Here is a 14,773-nt window from a genome sequence, read left to right as displayed (position 1 = left end):
TACAAAGCCATGTCAAACCCAGATCTGCTGAACATGCTACACTTAAAGAAACCCCAATCCCTCTGAGCCACACACGTCAGGGACCTAAACCTTGCCACCACAATAAACAGAACATGCTAGAGGGATAGATTCCTGTCCCAGAGACTTCCCGTGCTCTGGAACAGACTACCCATTCATGTCAAGCAAAGCTCCTCATTAGCCCTTTATAAGAACAATCTCGACAATTGGATGGGAAATAGGAAATTCACCCTGGGGGTCACTTCTGTGGCTCTGTTAGACAGGTGTACAGGAAAATAACTTTCTTGGGTGGCAAAATCCAGGGAACTTTTTTGGCTAGACTTAAACACTGTTGTAGCATGAGCAGTTTGCTGGCTGAAAATGCAGTGTATATATTTTGAAAGTTGTTACTTGCGTCTTATTAAACATACCTAGTCGTGGTTCCAGTTTTTTCTTGTTTCATTTTAGTTTTCACTGAATCTGTCAGCCAGCAGGCTAGGTATATCCACAGGTTCTTTATCTATAGTACCATTAACTACAAGTTCCGTGCAAATCTGGCCCTTTCCTTTCAGGTTGTGCATGTAATTAAAGAATGCTTTATGGTTGTCCTTACTTATGGAAGCTAATTTGCATTCATAGTTGGCTTTTGAGAGTTTCACAAGAAGTCTTATTTGCTTGTTTAAGTTGAGGAGGGATTGTTTCCAGTTTTGGGACCATTCCTTCCTACTCTTAGACAACAATTTCTTTCTCTTATTGTACAGCCTGTTGATGGCAGATGTCCACCAGGCAGGTGTGTTCTTCCTTGAAGATCAGGCTTTGGTCCTATCAGGTACAGCAGAGACAATTCAATTGTAGAGATGTTCGTATTAAGCATTGGGGTATATCTTGGTATAGGTGTCCATTTTATTAGTGGGGGGAGGGCTACAAAGCTATTTATGCCATCTCATGAGAGGTTGTAATTGGCCTCGAAGATGTTTTGTAGTCTAGTTGTTGTTGGGTTGTGGGGTCTGGTGTTATAGTCACTTCTAGCGAGTTTGATTTTGGTCAGATCTCACCAAGGAGGACCACACACTGGGGGGTGGTACAAGTGCCCCCCATGTTGGTAAGCACCAGATCCAGGATGTTTGAACCCCTTGTGAGGGTGTCCACCATCTGATGCAGGGCATTGGAGTTTATGAAGTCATTCAACCTGTGGAAACGTGAGTTGAACATGCATAATTTACCCAGTCAGTGGACAGGAAATTAAAGTCACCCAAAACCAGGGTGTTCAGTTGTATCTTGACTGATTCAAGCAGATCCACATAGACTGAGTGGATGTGCTGATTCATGGAGGGGGTCCTATAGCTGGCAATGTCTTGAAGAGAGGTCTCACTGTCAGTCAACAGCACCTGAAGGAATTCAAGGGAATCATGCTGTTTAACCAGTTTGGAGGTGTATTTATCTTTAATAAATATTGATACACTACTTCCCTTAGTTTTCATGCCTTCAATTTGTGGTCTGAATGTGTGGAAGGAAATGTAACCCAGTATGGCTGGCATGTTCTCTGCATCCTTAAACCAGGTCTGCATGACTGCAGAAATATCATCATCTTCCAAGGTAAGGACAGCTTCCAGTGAGTGCAGTTTCAGGTTTAGACTCCTAGCATTTAGCAGCATAAACTTGAGGTTGTTTTTAGAGGGTATGTTTACGACAGGAATTTTGTTCTTGTGACATTGCTAAAAAAGGTACTACAGGGGTGGCAAAAGCCTTAACCAGTCACCTAAATCCCAGGGGTGACAGATGAAGACCATCTCTGGCAAAGCATCGAGGTCTGTCGATTAAGTCCTCCCAGGCTGACAGACACTGGATTCCCTTAGAATAACACCAGAAACTAAGCCAGTTGTTGAAGTCTATCTGTTTTTATCATATTGTGATATTCTGCTAGGTGACGATAAAATGCTGCTTAAGGCTAGGGACATCCCTGCTGACACAATTGAAGAGCTCAGTCATGTCTCTCTTCATGTAGTCTGTCATGTCTCTCTTCATGTAGTCTGTCATGTCTCTCTTCATGTAGTCAGTCATGTCTCTCTTCATGTATTCCATTGAGGTGCATTTCAAGTCATTCACACCAACATGGATTATGATGGAGTCATAACAGTACCTGTTGTTGAAAGTCTTGAGAGCATCTGTCATGTGGCGTATCCTGGCAGACAGCTGACCATGACTTTTTCCTTATCCAGCCTGGTGAGAAGGACATCTGTGTGTCTCACAATGTTGTTGCCTATGACTAAGATGTTGGGTTATTGTTTTGCCATAGGGGCTTATCTGATGAAATACTGTTGTGTGAGATATTACGTGTACTATGTTCTGCATGGGATGCATTATGTGAAGCGTGCTTGTGTTTGGGAGGTTTCTGATGTTTAGGTAAGCTTCTGTAAGGACTTCTGCATATATAGAGCTATGTATTGTTGGTTTGGTTGGTGCTGACTGTGAGATGTGCATGCTGACAACCTGCTTAATATCAGATGTACTAACTGGTGAGTGACAAAGCCTGTATTCTAGGTTCTTAATATAGATGCATCTCTCACATATTGAATTTGCATTAATGAGAAGAACTGCATTGTCAGCATGCATGAGGCAATTGCAACATTGCCTCAGTATACCCATGTCAACCAGGCTGGCTGGAGAAACTGTGGGAAATTGGCCATCCATAATGCTAGGTAAATTAATGTGACCAGAAATGGGGAAAGGACAGGAAAGACCAGATAAGGCAGATGGACAGGAGAAGATGTACAAATAATGAAGGTTTGTTATGAGACCTGTATTGGTACCTCAGAAGATATACTGAAAGTTCCACTTGACTGTGAAGCACAATTGTGCAAAACCTCCAATGGAGAACAAGCAGAGTATGAATGGGAAAATACTACAACTGAGTTTTTGAGGTTTACATACTAGTTAAATGTGAACAACATATCTCACTTAGATGTAGAATTAACTAGAACAGAGGTTGGTTTAAAAGCTTGCGTTTTTAGGAAAAAAACATATTCAAATAAATACTTGCACTTCACAAGTAACCATTCATACTATGTCAAAAAAGCTGTTATAAAGGGACAGATGGTACGGGCCACCAGAATGATAACTGATATGCTTGATTTCTTAAATGAAGTACACTTTATAGGTAATATGTTTGTGAACAAGGGTTACCCAGTGCAGATGGTAAACAATATAAAATTTGTGATCATTAAGAAGAGACTATCAGGCCAGTACATTCCCCTATTACAAAACTATCATGCCAGTGTATTTGGTGAAGCTTACAGAGAAGTTTCTTCTTCTACAAATGGCATCCAAAAAGAAAGTATAGGAATAATGCATCAGGTAATAGGGTGACCCCTTTTTCACAATGAGAAAGTGGTGTGCAATAAGCAAAAAATACAAAAAATGCATTTATTTCTACATTTAATGCCCTTAGTAAAAAATATAATGGGTAACATTAATAAACATTGGACATTTATTAGAACAGATAAACAGCTAATGGAAAACATGGTAATTTTCCTGATTTTGTATTTCGACGAGATAGCAACCTTAAAGACTGGTGTGACAGTTTATCCCTTTTACATATGCAATCAGTGTAGAAAATGACAGTGTGGGATGTGTTCACAATGCAAGTTTATTTTGGAATGTAACCAGGTGCATAATAAGTGTATTATAGTTTCTGGTCGCTTTTCTTGCCAAACAGCAGGAGTGGTTTATGCTGCAAAATGCAGCTCTTGTCCTGCATATTATGTGGGAAAGACTGAGTGAAAATTTAAACAAAGGGTGTATGAACACATTTATGATACACATGCACATAAAGAGACCATTGCTTTAGTTAAACACTTAAAGGAATTCCCAAGTCATAGCTTTAAATTTGTCATACTGGAACAGTTGCAAAAAAACCCAGGAGGGGGGACCATGGGGTATTTGTTTAGAACATAGAGAGTTGTGGTGGATTTTACACTTGAATGCATCTACTTATCCAGTGTTAAATGATGTAGTGTCCATCTCTTGTGAGTTAAAATTAAAACTTTTGGTAGTTATATATAAACTATATAAATGTTTTTAAAAATGCATTGTTAAAAGTATTTTATTTTAATATGTTGTTGCTTTAAAATGGTATGCCTTTAAGACTTAAGTGATTGGGTTGGGCTATAAAGAAGATTGTCATATGATTTTTTTGAATGGTATTTTCTAGCTGAAAGCGCTTATGGAATAAAATTTTAAAGGTGTTTTGAAAAGTGTGTTTCTTGCGAATTCTGCCTTCTGGATTCTTAATATTCTCTAAGTTTTTGTTTTTTTATTTGTTGTTGGTTGTTAACATGGCAGAAGACAGTCAGTAGATCAATGCAAGGCATGTCTCACTAACAGAATTTGTTCAACTGCAAACGTCTGTTAACAACTTAACTGCTAATTCAGCAACTGACTCAGCATTCGCAAAACACAGTAAATGGTGGCTTGCAGAATGGCTCAGGAGAGCTTAATTCACATATGCAACCTTCTAATTCATCTTTTGATGGTGTTCCACCTGGGCAGGAACATTTTCAAACCCAGACTGCAGTAAGATACAATGTATCTAATTCATCTGCAACAGTGGCATAATTCAGCAGTACCTTCAACTCCAGGGGGTGTGGCCCATCAAACAGCTATCGAAGGTAATTTAACACCATATCATGATCTTTTAACCAGATGATATACATTTTTTCATGAAAATGTGTATTTTAGCGAATGCATTAAGTGCAGGCAGGTCCCAAAGGGCCTGCGGTACTGGAAGTACCCTACTGGTTTAGTGTAGAATTCACCATTATATAAATATTTACTCAGTATGTATGACAGACATGGCTGTGAGCTAATAGAACTGTTGGTCCATTATAATTCTAAAGAAATGGATGAGCTGTATTCAACAGCTAAAACCATGGATGAAACTATTATTCAAGCTAATGCTTTTCATCAATTTAAAGTGCAGTATGACAGATTTTTTTCTGAAATAGACATGAGTAAAGCTATAAACCAACAGAAAAACAGCAAATTGGAAAGGGACAGATGATTACTTAAATGATGAGGCATACCCTAGTCCACCAAAAGGGCAACAGGGGACTGTTCCTTTCTCTAACAATGAGAATATCGACTGTGGAGATTGAGAACAGCAAGGTTTTCATCAATCAGCAGGCACCTTTGGACCAGCCTGGGGTGCGACGGTCAGAACGAATCCGGAACAGGAGGATGAATTACAACTACAGATTTGTGAATTATCCACCAAACCAACAACAGAGGAGGATGTCCCATTCCTTGGACAGGAACCAGAAAAATTGGTAGGTGACTTATGTGCATCTAATTCTTTGTTTATTATAAAAAACTGTACTGGAGATTTTAGCATATGCAATTTTAGTAGTTATAACTCAGGAGCATGCAGACTTGTTCATTAAAGGCCTGACATTTATACCTATGAGAAGAGCTGATGTGTCTAAAACTTTAATAGACTTGAAATTATATGTGAGAAAGCTAAATTTGTCTGTTTATTTTAACAACAGTTATTCAGTACCAACAAATTTACGCATCCCCAGTACCTTCAACCCTGACCTGCATCCTATGTGAAAAACCTTTGAGGATGCATGTGAAATGGATTTGAGACATTTGCTTGAAAACAACACCCTTCCAGTTTCCTTTAACTTAACATCTGTGCAACATAATTTAATGGATGATATTAAAAAAATCAAGCTCTCTTTGATTTATGCAGCCTGATAAAGGAGGGGGGTATCATTATCATGAACCAGGTGGACTATAACCAACGTATGTTCTAACTGTTATATGAGGACTCTTATGTTGTGGCGTCCCTAAATGTAATCAATACTTCATATAATTGTTTTTTGTATGATACGTTAACCCAGGGTCAGCTGACTGTGGAGCAGTATAATTATGTTTGTAATACAGGTTCTAAGTTGGCCACAATTTTTGGTGTGTGTGCCAAAATTACATAAAGACTTATATAACCCCCCCCCCCCTTCGACCCATTGTTAATGGTACTTCCGACATACTATATAGCAAAATTTATTGATGAAGAACTAAAGCATTACTTGGTTCCTGTTAAACATCTTTGCCGGGATTCTTGGGATTTTTTTGGTCAAATGTAATGACTTGCAACAATTCATAGAAGGCTTTTTTCTGACAATTGATGTAAAAGAATTTACCTGTATTCCCCTTATTATTGAGATAGAATGGTTTACTGAATATTTTACTGACTGTACATGTTGAACAGGATAAGATAAATACAATTTCCCATTTGCCTGAAATGGCTTTACATAATTTTTTATATTATAATGGACAGTATTTTAAACAAGTAACAGGTTTGGCCATGTGATCCATGATATGCAAATATGGTTATGTTAATATTGGAATTATGTTATTTATTTAACAGTGACTTTTTCAAGTATGTTAGGATGTATGTTCATTTTTGAAATTTGTTTATTACTTGGGATGGTCCTGTTGATTTAATACCAGATTTTGTACAATCTTTAAATACTACAACTGGGTTTTTGAAGTTTGCATACCAGTTCGGTGTGAACTCTATATCTTACTTAGATGTAGAATTAAATAGAATGGAGACTGGTTTAAAAGCTTGTGTTTTTAGGAAAAAACACATTCAGATAAATACCTGCACTTTACAAGTAACCATCCCTACCATGTCAAAAAAGCTGTTATAAAGGGACAGATGGTACGGGCCATCGGAATGTTAACTGATATGCTTCACTTCTTAAATGAAGTACACTTTATAGGTAACATATTTGTGAATAGGGGTATGATTTTTGAATGTCTGAAGAAGGCTGGTATTTTCTAGTTAAATGTGCTTATGGAATAAAGTTTTAAAGGCGTTTTAAAATGTGTTTCTCGCGAATTCTGCCTCGTGGATTATTACTATTTACTCAGTTTTTGGTTTTTGTTTGTTGGTGAATGGGAAAATTAACCGCTAAGAAGTTTGTGTTTATAACCATAAATGGTAATCGTGTCTGCACGACAGTACGCAGTGTTGCACTTCGCACAAACCCACACAAACACAGTGCTTATGTAACAAATAAGAGCAGACTGTTTTACATAAATTAACCAATAAAAAGCTCAAACTGAGCCCAATTCCAGTGACCTCCAATCAAACTTTATAACCAAATGCATGCGTAAACTGGAAAGAGTAGAGCAGAAATATACCAAGGACATCCATGGATGTGAATATTTAAGTTATTATGAAAGACTAAAATATCTGAAGTTGTAGAGTCTCATATAAATATTTAGGATGAGATCTTGTTCAGGTATGTATTTAGAGACAACTTTCCCTGGGAATGTTTGCGGTTATCACAAAGAAGTAGAGAATCAACAGACTGCCTTTGCAGAAGATTCGGTAGGAATGAGAATTGCACTAACTGGCGCTCTGAGGGAGCAGTTGCATGCAGACTAACAAATTAAATGAAAGCACTTGCTAGTTTAGATATTTTTAAGAATGACTTGGGCACTTATTATGGAAACAACTGTTTTGGTATATTCGCAGGCTGGAAGGGCATTAATGCCCATCCTTGAAATATTTATATGTATGTATATATAGTCTCTATAGTCTCTGAGTTTAATGCTCCCCTAGCTTCATGTGTAAAGTACACAGTACACGTACACATTATTATATGTAGTGCATGGTTTGCTTAACTTACTTTGTATAAATTAGCTTAATGAATTATAATTTTCATCATAGGTTCATGGGTAAGTACTAGGTTAGCTACCATTTTGTGTCATTTTAAGACCTAGCCAATTTCCTTTTTGTACTTGAAATAACATATCCCACTTTGTTATAGATCGGCCTTACACATCCCATGGTCAGTAATTGTATATCATCTCTAATGAGAATAACTGCGATTGTACTACAGATAGTTCTTCAAGTTGCACTTGAAAATGGACAGGGATAAACTTTATTTTACGTGGATGGGGAGTCTGTCCCACAGCAGCAGTATCCTCTGCAAAATATACCTGTCCCTCTGAACCATTCTGCTGATGTTGCAGTAGAGGTTTAGACCCCTAGACGGAGTATTTCTGATGCCGTTTGACTTTCTGGTTTTCAGCAAGTGCATTTGTAATGGGTTGGAGGATGCCTTGTATGCCAGACATGTCATCCCTTAACAGTCTGCAGGACAAAGAGTATAGTAACAAGTCTTTGAGCTGGTCCATGTAGGACATGTTCTTTAGGCCTTTTATCTTTTTAGTAAGGCATCTCTGTGGCCATTCCAATTGTTGCATGCGTCTGGACAGATACATGCCAAAGGGGACATTCTATTCCATGACTGGCCTGGTGAGGGCTGAGTAAAGAGGGACAGTGACATCCCTAAATCTAGACACAGTCCCTTTGTTTATAAGAAGTGTAATATAGAAGGACTGTCTTGCAACCACAGCCACATACTAAAAGTTAAGTCGCTCTCTACAAAAGTTCCCAAATCCCAGACAACTGGGATTAATATGCATTACATTCTCCATAAATGAGCATTGCACAGATTTAAACTCTAGAATCTATTCATTTTCATATTTTGAGTATGTAACTATATGTAAGGCACAGCAAGTTGCAGATTATTCAGCTCAAGCTTAAACATATTGGAACAGTTCACTATGTTAATAAGTCTTAACTGTATGAATGTGTACTTAATCACATGCATTGTGCACTACTGCAAGTTATTGGAATTCCATTTACTTATACCTCTTTTCCCATTAAACTTTGTAAAAGCCAGTATCCCCAAAAGGACACTCCTTTACTGATGTTAATTTTTTATACACATGCCATCTAAAAGTGCGGTATTATAATTTTTTCAGCTGTTTTATTTATTGGCATAACATTTGTTAACTGGTTAGATGGGATGGACTAATGACCCCTTCAGTCATTGTCTGGGCCAAACAGGCCAATATAAATATATAAAATTGCATACATAATCTGATACAAATATACAGAAGTAGAAAAATCTGGAACACGTGCAAAGGAGCTGAAGATCTATATTTGGGTACATGAAAGATAAATACTTTGTACAGCATGTGGCCCAGTCTCTCAGTCTGTTGATAACAGCATATGCTTAGCTTAGCAAAATGTTACAAAGTGGAAAACAAAAACCCTTTTCTTTTCCTTTTGCATGGAACTTGCAGTGGGTTTTGCTGACTACTAAGCCATTAGATGTATTTAAGAAGTGAATGTACAAGTATAATTAGGTGTTGAGAAACGTTTGCACTAGCTCAAATTTTCAAGATGTTTCTGCAGGGATTTCTTGAAAGAGACCATGTTATCCATCAATCTAATAGATTCTGGGATAGAATTTTAGGAGGCAGGAAAAAATTCAGTAAAAGTTATTTCGCAAATAGAGAGGATGAAGGGAGGTCGGTGTAAAATTACTGAAACAGTGGTACATAGTAAATAGGAAGCATTTTGAAATGTCAATTTGCTGAGCAATGGGGGGACAGTACTTAAGATTCAGCACATTAAGAAAAGGAATACAAGAGAACAGATGGCCTAGTATTGTAAAGGAGCCAGTTTTATTTTAGAATGAAGCAATTTTGTTCCCTTAGATTAGAGCTGTGTAAATGTAACTATTTTATTTTCTGTCTGAATGGATGAGAGAAGTATTATGTCCCAAACATGATGCTGTATTAGGAAGTACATATTCTATTCTGGCAATCAGAACATAGCTATAAACAGGTGGAAGTTAGAAATTGTATAGATTATCATTATTTGAGTAAGTCCGTTATTGGTTTGAATTTAATTTTTTTTCACTGATGGAGAGGTGATTGTTGAATATTTTCCCAAAATAATTTTTAAAATTTAACTTGAAGGGCAGCAGTAAAACTGGGATCAGTAATGATGATAGATGGAGAAATGTGAAGTTTTTTTTTTTTTTTGGAGCGGGGGTTGCAAATCATATTAAAAAAAGTGAGAAGTATGCACTGATTGTTTTTGTTATGAAGTCAGTTCCAGATGGCAGGAAAATCATTTTGGAGTTCATTGCTAAGAGAATGGCAGTCCTTGCTAACTTTGTTAATGCCGATATCATCTGCATAATGTATGAATCTGTGACGTGGAAGATCCCAAAAAAATTATTGCTAGTGAAAATGGAAAAAGATTAAAAGTCTACATACTGATTCTTGCACCTCTCATGCATAAACCATTGGATGCAAGGAGGGTGAAAGAGCTTAGAAAATCCTAGAAGAGAACAATTTTGTAGGCGTTAAGTATGATCTACAGTATAAATCTTGGTTCAAAGCTTGTAATATAGCTCCAGTAAGATTGTCCTGCTCCATGTTGCATAGGGAGACAGTGAGAAAGCAAATGGCAATAACTGGACAGTAGTTTTGGTTAGAATCATGCTTTCTGTCACAGAGTGTATCACAGATTTGTTCTGGTTTCATTTTTCCAAATGTTTTGGATTTCTAATACCACAGTGGGCATGGACCCTATTTCTAATTCAAAGTATGATTAAAGTTTGTGAAATTAATATTGTTTTAGTCTTTGATGTAAGCCAAAAGTGCTCTTTGCAACAGCTGCAATGTGCCCAGAATTGACTCCTGCAGTTCATATGGAGCTATATGTACTGGTAGCTTATAGAGCATAGATTATTTTTTATGGGATGCATTGCTCCTATAACTATTGGAACTATTCCACATTGTTCTCATTTCTGTCTGGAAATCCTGGTATATGACTTTGTGTCTCTACAAGGCAGTAATCACTGGGTCTTACAATTTCAATGATCAATGGTACTTTTATCTTCTTTTCATGGACTACTGTATCTGTTTTTCTCAGATCTATTTTTTGAACTGCTGGTAATGGGTAATCCCATGAGATATAAACTTGATCATTCTCTATAATGCTTTTGGTTCATGTTCCCAGTGTTTTTTCAGCTGATTCAGTATTATGTTAGCACAATCCTCAAGGCAATGGTCTTGCCACATTATTATGCCTTTCAGTATACAATCCTTCTGCCATAAGTGTATCACACACAGCAACAAGATGTACAACTGTTTCCATTTCTGTTTTACAAAACCTACATTTGTCTGTTTCTCCCACATGTTCAATGGACTTTGTAACATAGTCCACTATCATGGGCTGCCAATATTAACATTTCATCTCTTGGTTTGAATTTGCTTCTCTTTAACCATTCCTGCATTTGTGGAACCAGAAAAACTAAATGGAGGTCTAGGAACCAAACAGACCAGTGTCCACCACCGAGATAATTTTATTGAAAATTAAAGCAGTCTAGCGCTTTCGTCTTGCATCAAGACTTCTTCAGAACTGCTGAAACACATTAAACTGAAACTGTAAATACTAAAATTGAACCATCATGTGATTGAAACCGACCAGTACAATAAGACTCCTCCCACACACTGGACTAATCATGTATGCAAGGACCAAACAAGGGGCTGAGTCTGTACTTTAAAAACATTCATGAAAGAAAAATACTTAACCGTAAAAAATACACATAATCACCCCTCCAAACTATTTAACTTTAAAATAGGGGTGACAGAACAGCATTCATTCAGTCCTCGGGGGGGGGGGAGGTAAGAGTATCACACATTAAAATCCATATAAGCTCTTTTTTGTTAAGATGTTCATCAATGTTGAAACCTCTTGCATCACTTTCCAAGTAGTCAGTCACCACAAACTTGAAATGGTGATCAGGAAAGGCTAGGATATGCCTGTAAAGTGCATTAGTTGTCCTTTCATTCCTGATTTCATTCAAATGTTCATACATTCTCTCCTTTAACATACAAGTCTTTGCAGTATAGAATGCTGAACAACATTGACAAAGAGCTCCATATACTACCCACTAGATGAACAATTAAAATGTTTTTTGATGATAAATTTCCTGTGTCTGATAAAAAATTATTCACATACTTGTAAAAATGTAAACACTGCAAGAAATTCCAAAAACGCCAAAGCAGTGCAAGTCAAATTGCCCAAAACACGACCTCTTTCCACACAGATGCAGGAAACAATTTTATTAAGCTTTAACAATGCTTTTCATTGTTTACAAAAAGCAACTTCTTCAGATAAAAACATTTTAAAACACTGGGGTTTGAATTCCCCTCCTTCCTATCACATGTTTAAAAACAGTAATATGAGTGGCTGTCCATTTCTTGCTTAGAAAGCAAACTCCACCTCCCTTCAAATAAAACAAACAGTTCTACTATATTGTAAACATCAAGGAACATTAGTTGCATACATAAGCCTACCTAATGAATAAATAAAAACATTTCTAGAAAATGCTTACAAAAAATATTTTCTTTAAAAATATTGTATTGTAAAGCATATATTTATATACATCTGTACAAAATATGTTTTAAAGCATGTGTTTGTATGTATCCAAGCAGTATAAAAAATATTAATGAACATAAAAAGAAAAATAAAATTGCTACTGGCTTAAGCTTCTTAGTTTTAAAATTCACATAATGGAACTTAGTTCATTTATCCCTGGGTAATGGCAAGCGTCCAGCCTTAATTGCCACATAAGTTAAATTTTCTCTAAAATCAATGAATCTGGCTCCCCTCTCCCCTCATTCCTAACTTGATTTATTGCCCGAAATGTAAACTGGTGTTGTGGGTACTCCATGATGCATCTTGCAAGTGCATTCTACACTTTGTGTCTCCCCATGGCATACACATGTTAGTATTCCCATTCGCAGAGTTTTCTGTCAGTTTTTCCAATATAGAATACTGGGCAGCATGTGCACTTTGCTAGGTATACTAGGGAAAGGGGAATTTATTTGCCCATCTTGAACCAACACAGTGGACACATTACAGAACTACCAGTTGTCAGACAAACTGTTAGCCCTTACAGCTTTATTATTACATACAGCCTAGATGCTAAAGTGTGGTTTCCATAATCCAAAAGAACTGGGACATATTAATGAATGATGGTGTATTGAGAAACAAATTCCAGGAAAAACCTGGGATTGTTTTTAAATGGGGAAACAACTTGAAAAAAATACTGGAAAGGAAATCAAATAGGCAGGTAAACACAATGGGTATGTTTAAATGCAACATGTGTAGATATTGTAAATACATGGTCAAAGATTTGAGATTAGGGGCAAGAGATACAAAACAAGGGACAAATAAATTCCCTTTTCCCTTTTTAACTGGACTTCTTCAATTAAGTCCTGAATTAAAAAAATGATTCACTTATCAAAATGTACTGATAATAGTTACAGTGATTACACTTGAACATATCTTTATGTCTGCTTGAGTTTGTATTGTCCCTTTTCATTTCCAGTAGGTTCTTAAATGTCTTACCTTTCCTAAAGACAGCCTTTGGTTTAACTCCAAACACTTCAATACCCTCTTTCATTCTCGTAACTACTGGCCAAAATTTGTTCACCACATCCACAATATCGTAACTGTTGGTAGAAAAAGTGATAATCATTGAACACTCATATGGTACATCAGAAGTCTTCTTAACATTGATTACATTCCCTACCATTACAGAACTATGGTTTGAGTTATCATGAATTGGAAGCAAGGGATGGTAAAAACCCCTGGTCCTTTTTTCAAAGCACTGCCTCCTTAATAGGTTCTAATAGATCAAGTGGGTACCCTCTTTATTAAACATGTCCAATAGTTTGTCAATCACCAAAACAAAAGTGGCATCATCAGAAATCATATGGGCAAGCCACACTAATTGCCCTTTCACCACTGCTCATTTTTGAAATCGAGGGTGCCAACTGACGAAGTGGAGGAAGGAGTACAAAAATGTTTTTTTGTGAAAGATGTTGGAACAAAACACTCCTTTGAGTAGTCTTTGATAACCATAACATCTAGTTAGGCCATTCTGTCATGGTCAAAGGTGGTTGTTGTGTCTTTCGGCTTTTCCCAGTTAGGGGTCGCCACAGCGGAACTCCGGTCGGCTAATGATTAGCAGTAGATTTTTATGTGCCGAGTTGCCAGCTCTGACGCACAACCTTCAACGAAGGTACGCCCATTCACGCATGTCTCCAGACAGAAGACACTCTAACTGAGAATCAAACAGGACAACATCTTACTGTGAGGTGACAACACTACTGCAGCACCAGCACCACAGAGTATGGGTAAATTTTAAAAAGGATGTACTACCATTGATGTAATCCAATAATTCGTTCAATTTGTTTAACGAATCACCCCAGACGATAAAAATATCATCCAAAAGCCAGGTATAAAATGACCAACAATTAGCAAATGAGCTATTGAATACAAAGTGTTGTTCCCAGTATGCCACAACAAGATTGGCAAAGCTCAAGGCACAGGAAGCACCCATTGCTACACCACTTGCCTGTTTGAACAATTGACCTTTGAAATACAGAAAATTGTTGGTCAACACCAGCTCCATACTGCAATAACCATATTGATGTCATTGCTATCCAATAACCATATGTCAGAAAGGATACTTTCGACCCAATTGAGTCCCTCATTGTGGCGGATCACTGAGTACAAGCTTTGGACATCTACGGTAACTAGGGTACACTCATTAGTAAACATAAGCTTGGATAACCTGGATAAAAAGTCCCAGGAATCCTTACAAATGTGCGTGACCAAACTAACCAATGGTTTAAGCAGACTATCCATATATTTTGCTATATAGAAAGTCTTACTTCTACCAGCATGCACTATAGGTCTCATGGGCGGATTGTTTGTGTCTTTGTGGATTTTGGGTATTCTGAAAATACCTGCTACCACCGGATGTGAATTACACAAATACTCATATACATCTAAGTTGATCTGACCCTGCATGACCAT

The sequence above is a fragment of the Protopterus annectens genome, chromosome 15.part0 (assembly GCF_019279795.1).
Source record: "Protopterus annectens isolate FY-2018-M chromosome 15.part0, PAN1.0, whole genome shotgun sequence".
NCBI lineage: Eukaryota > Metazoa > Chordata > Ceratodontiformes > Protopteridae > Protopterus > Protopterus annectens.
Note: the sequence above shows the minus strand (reverse complement) of the source record.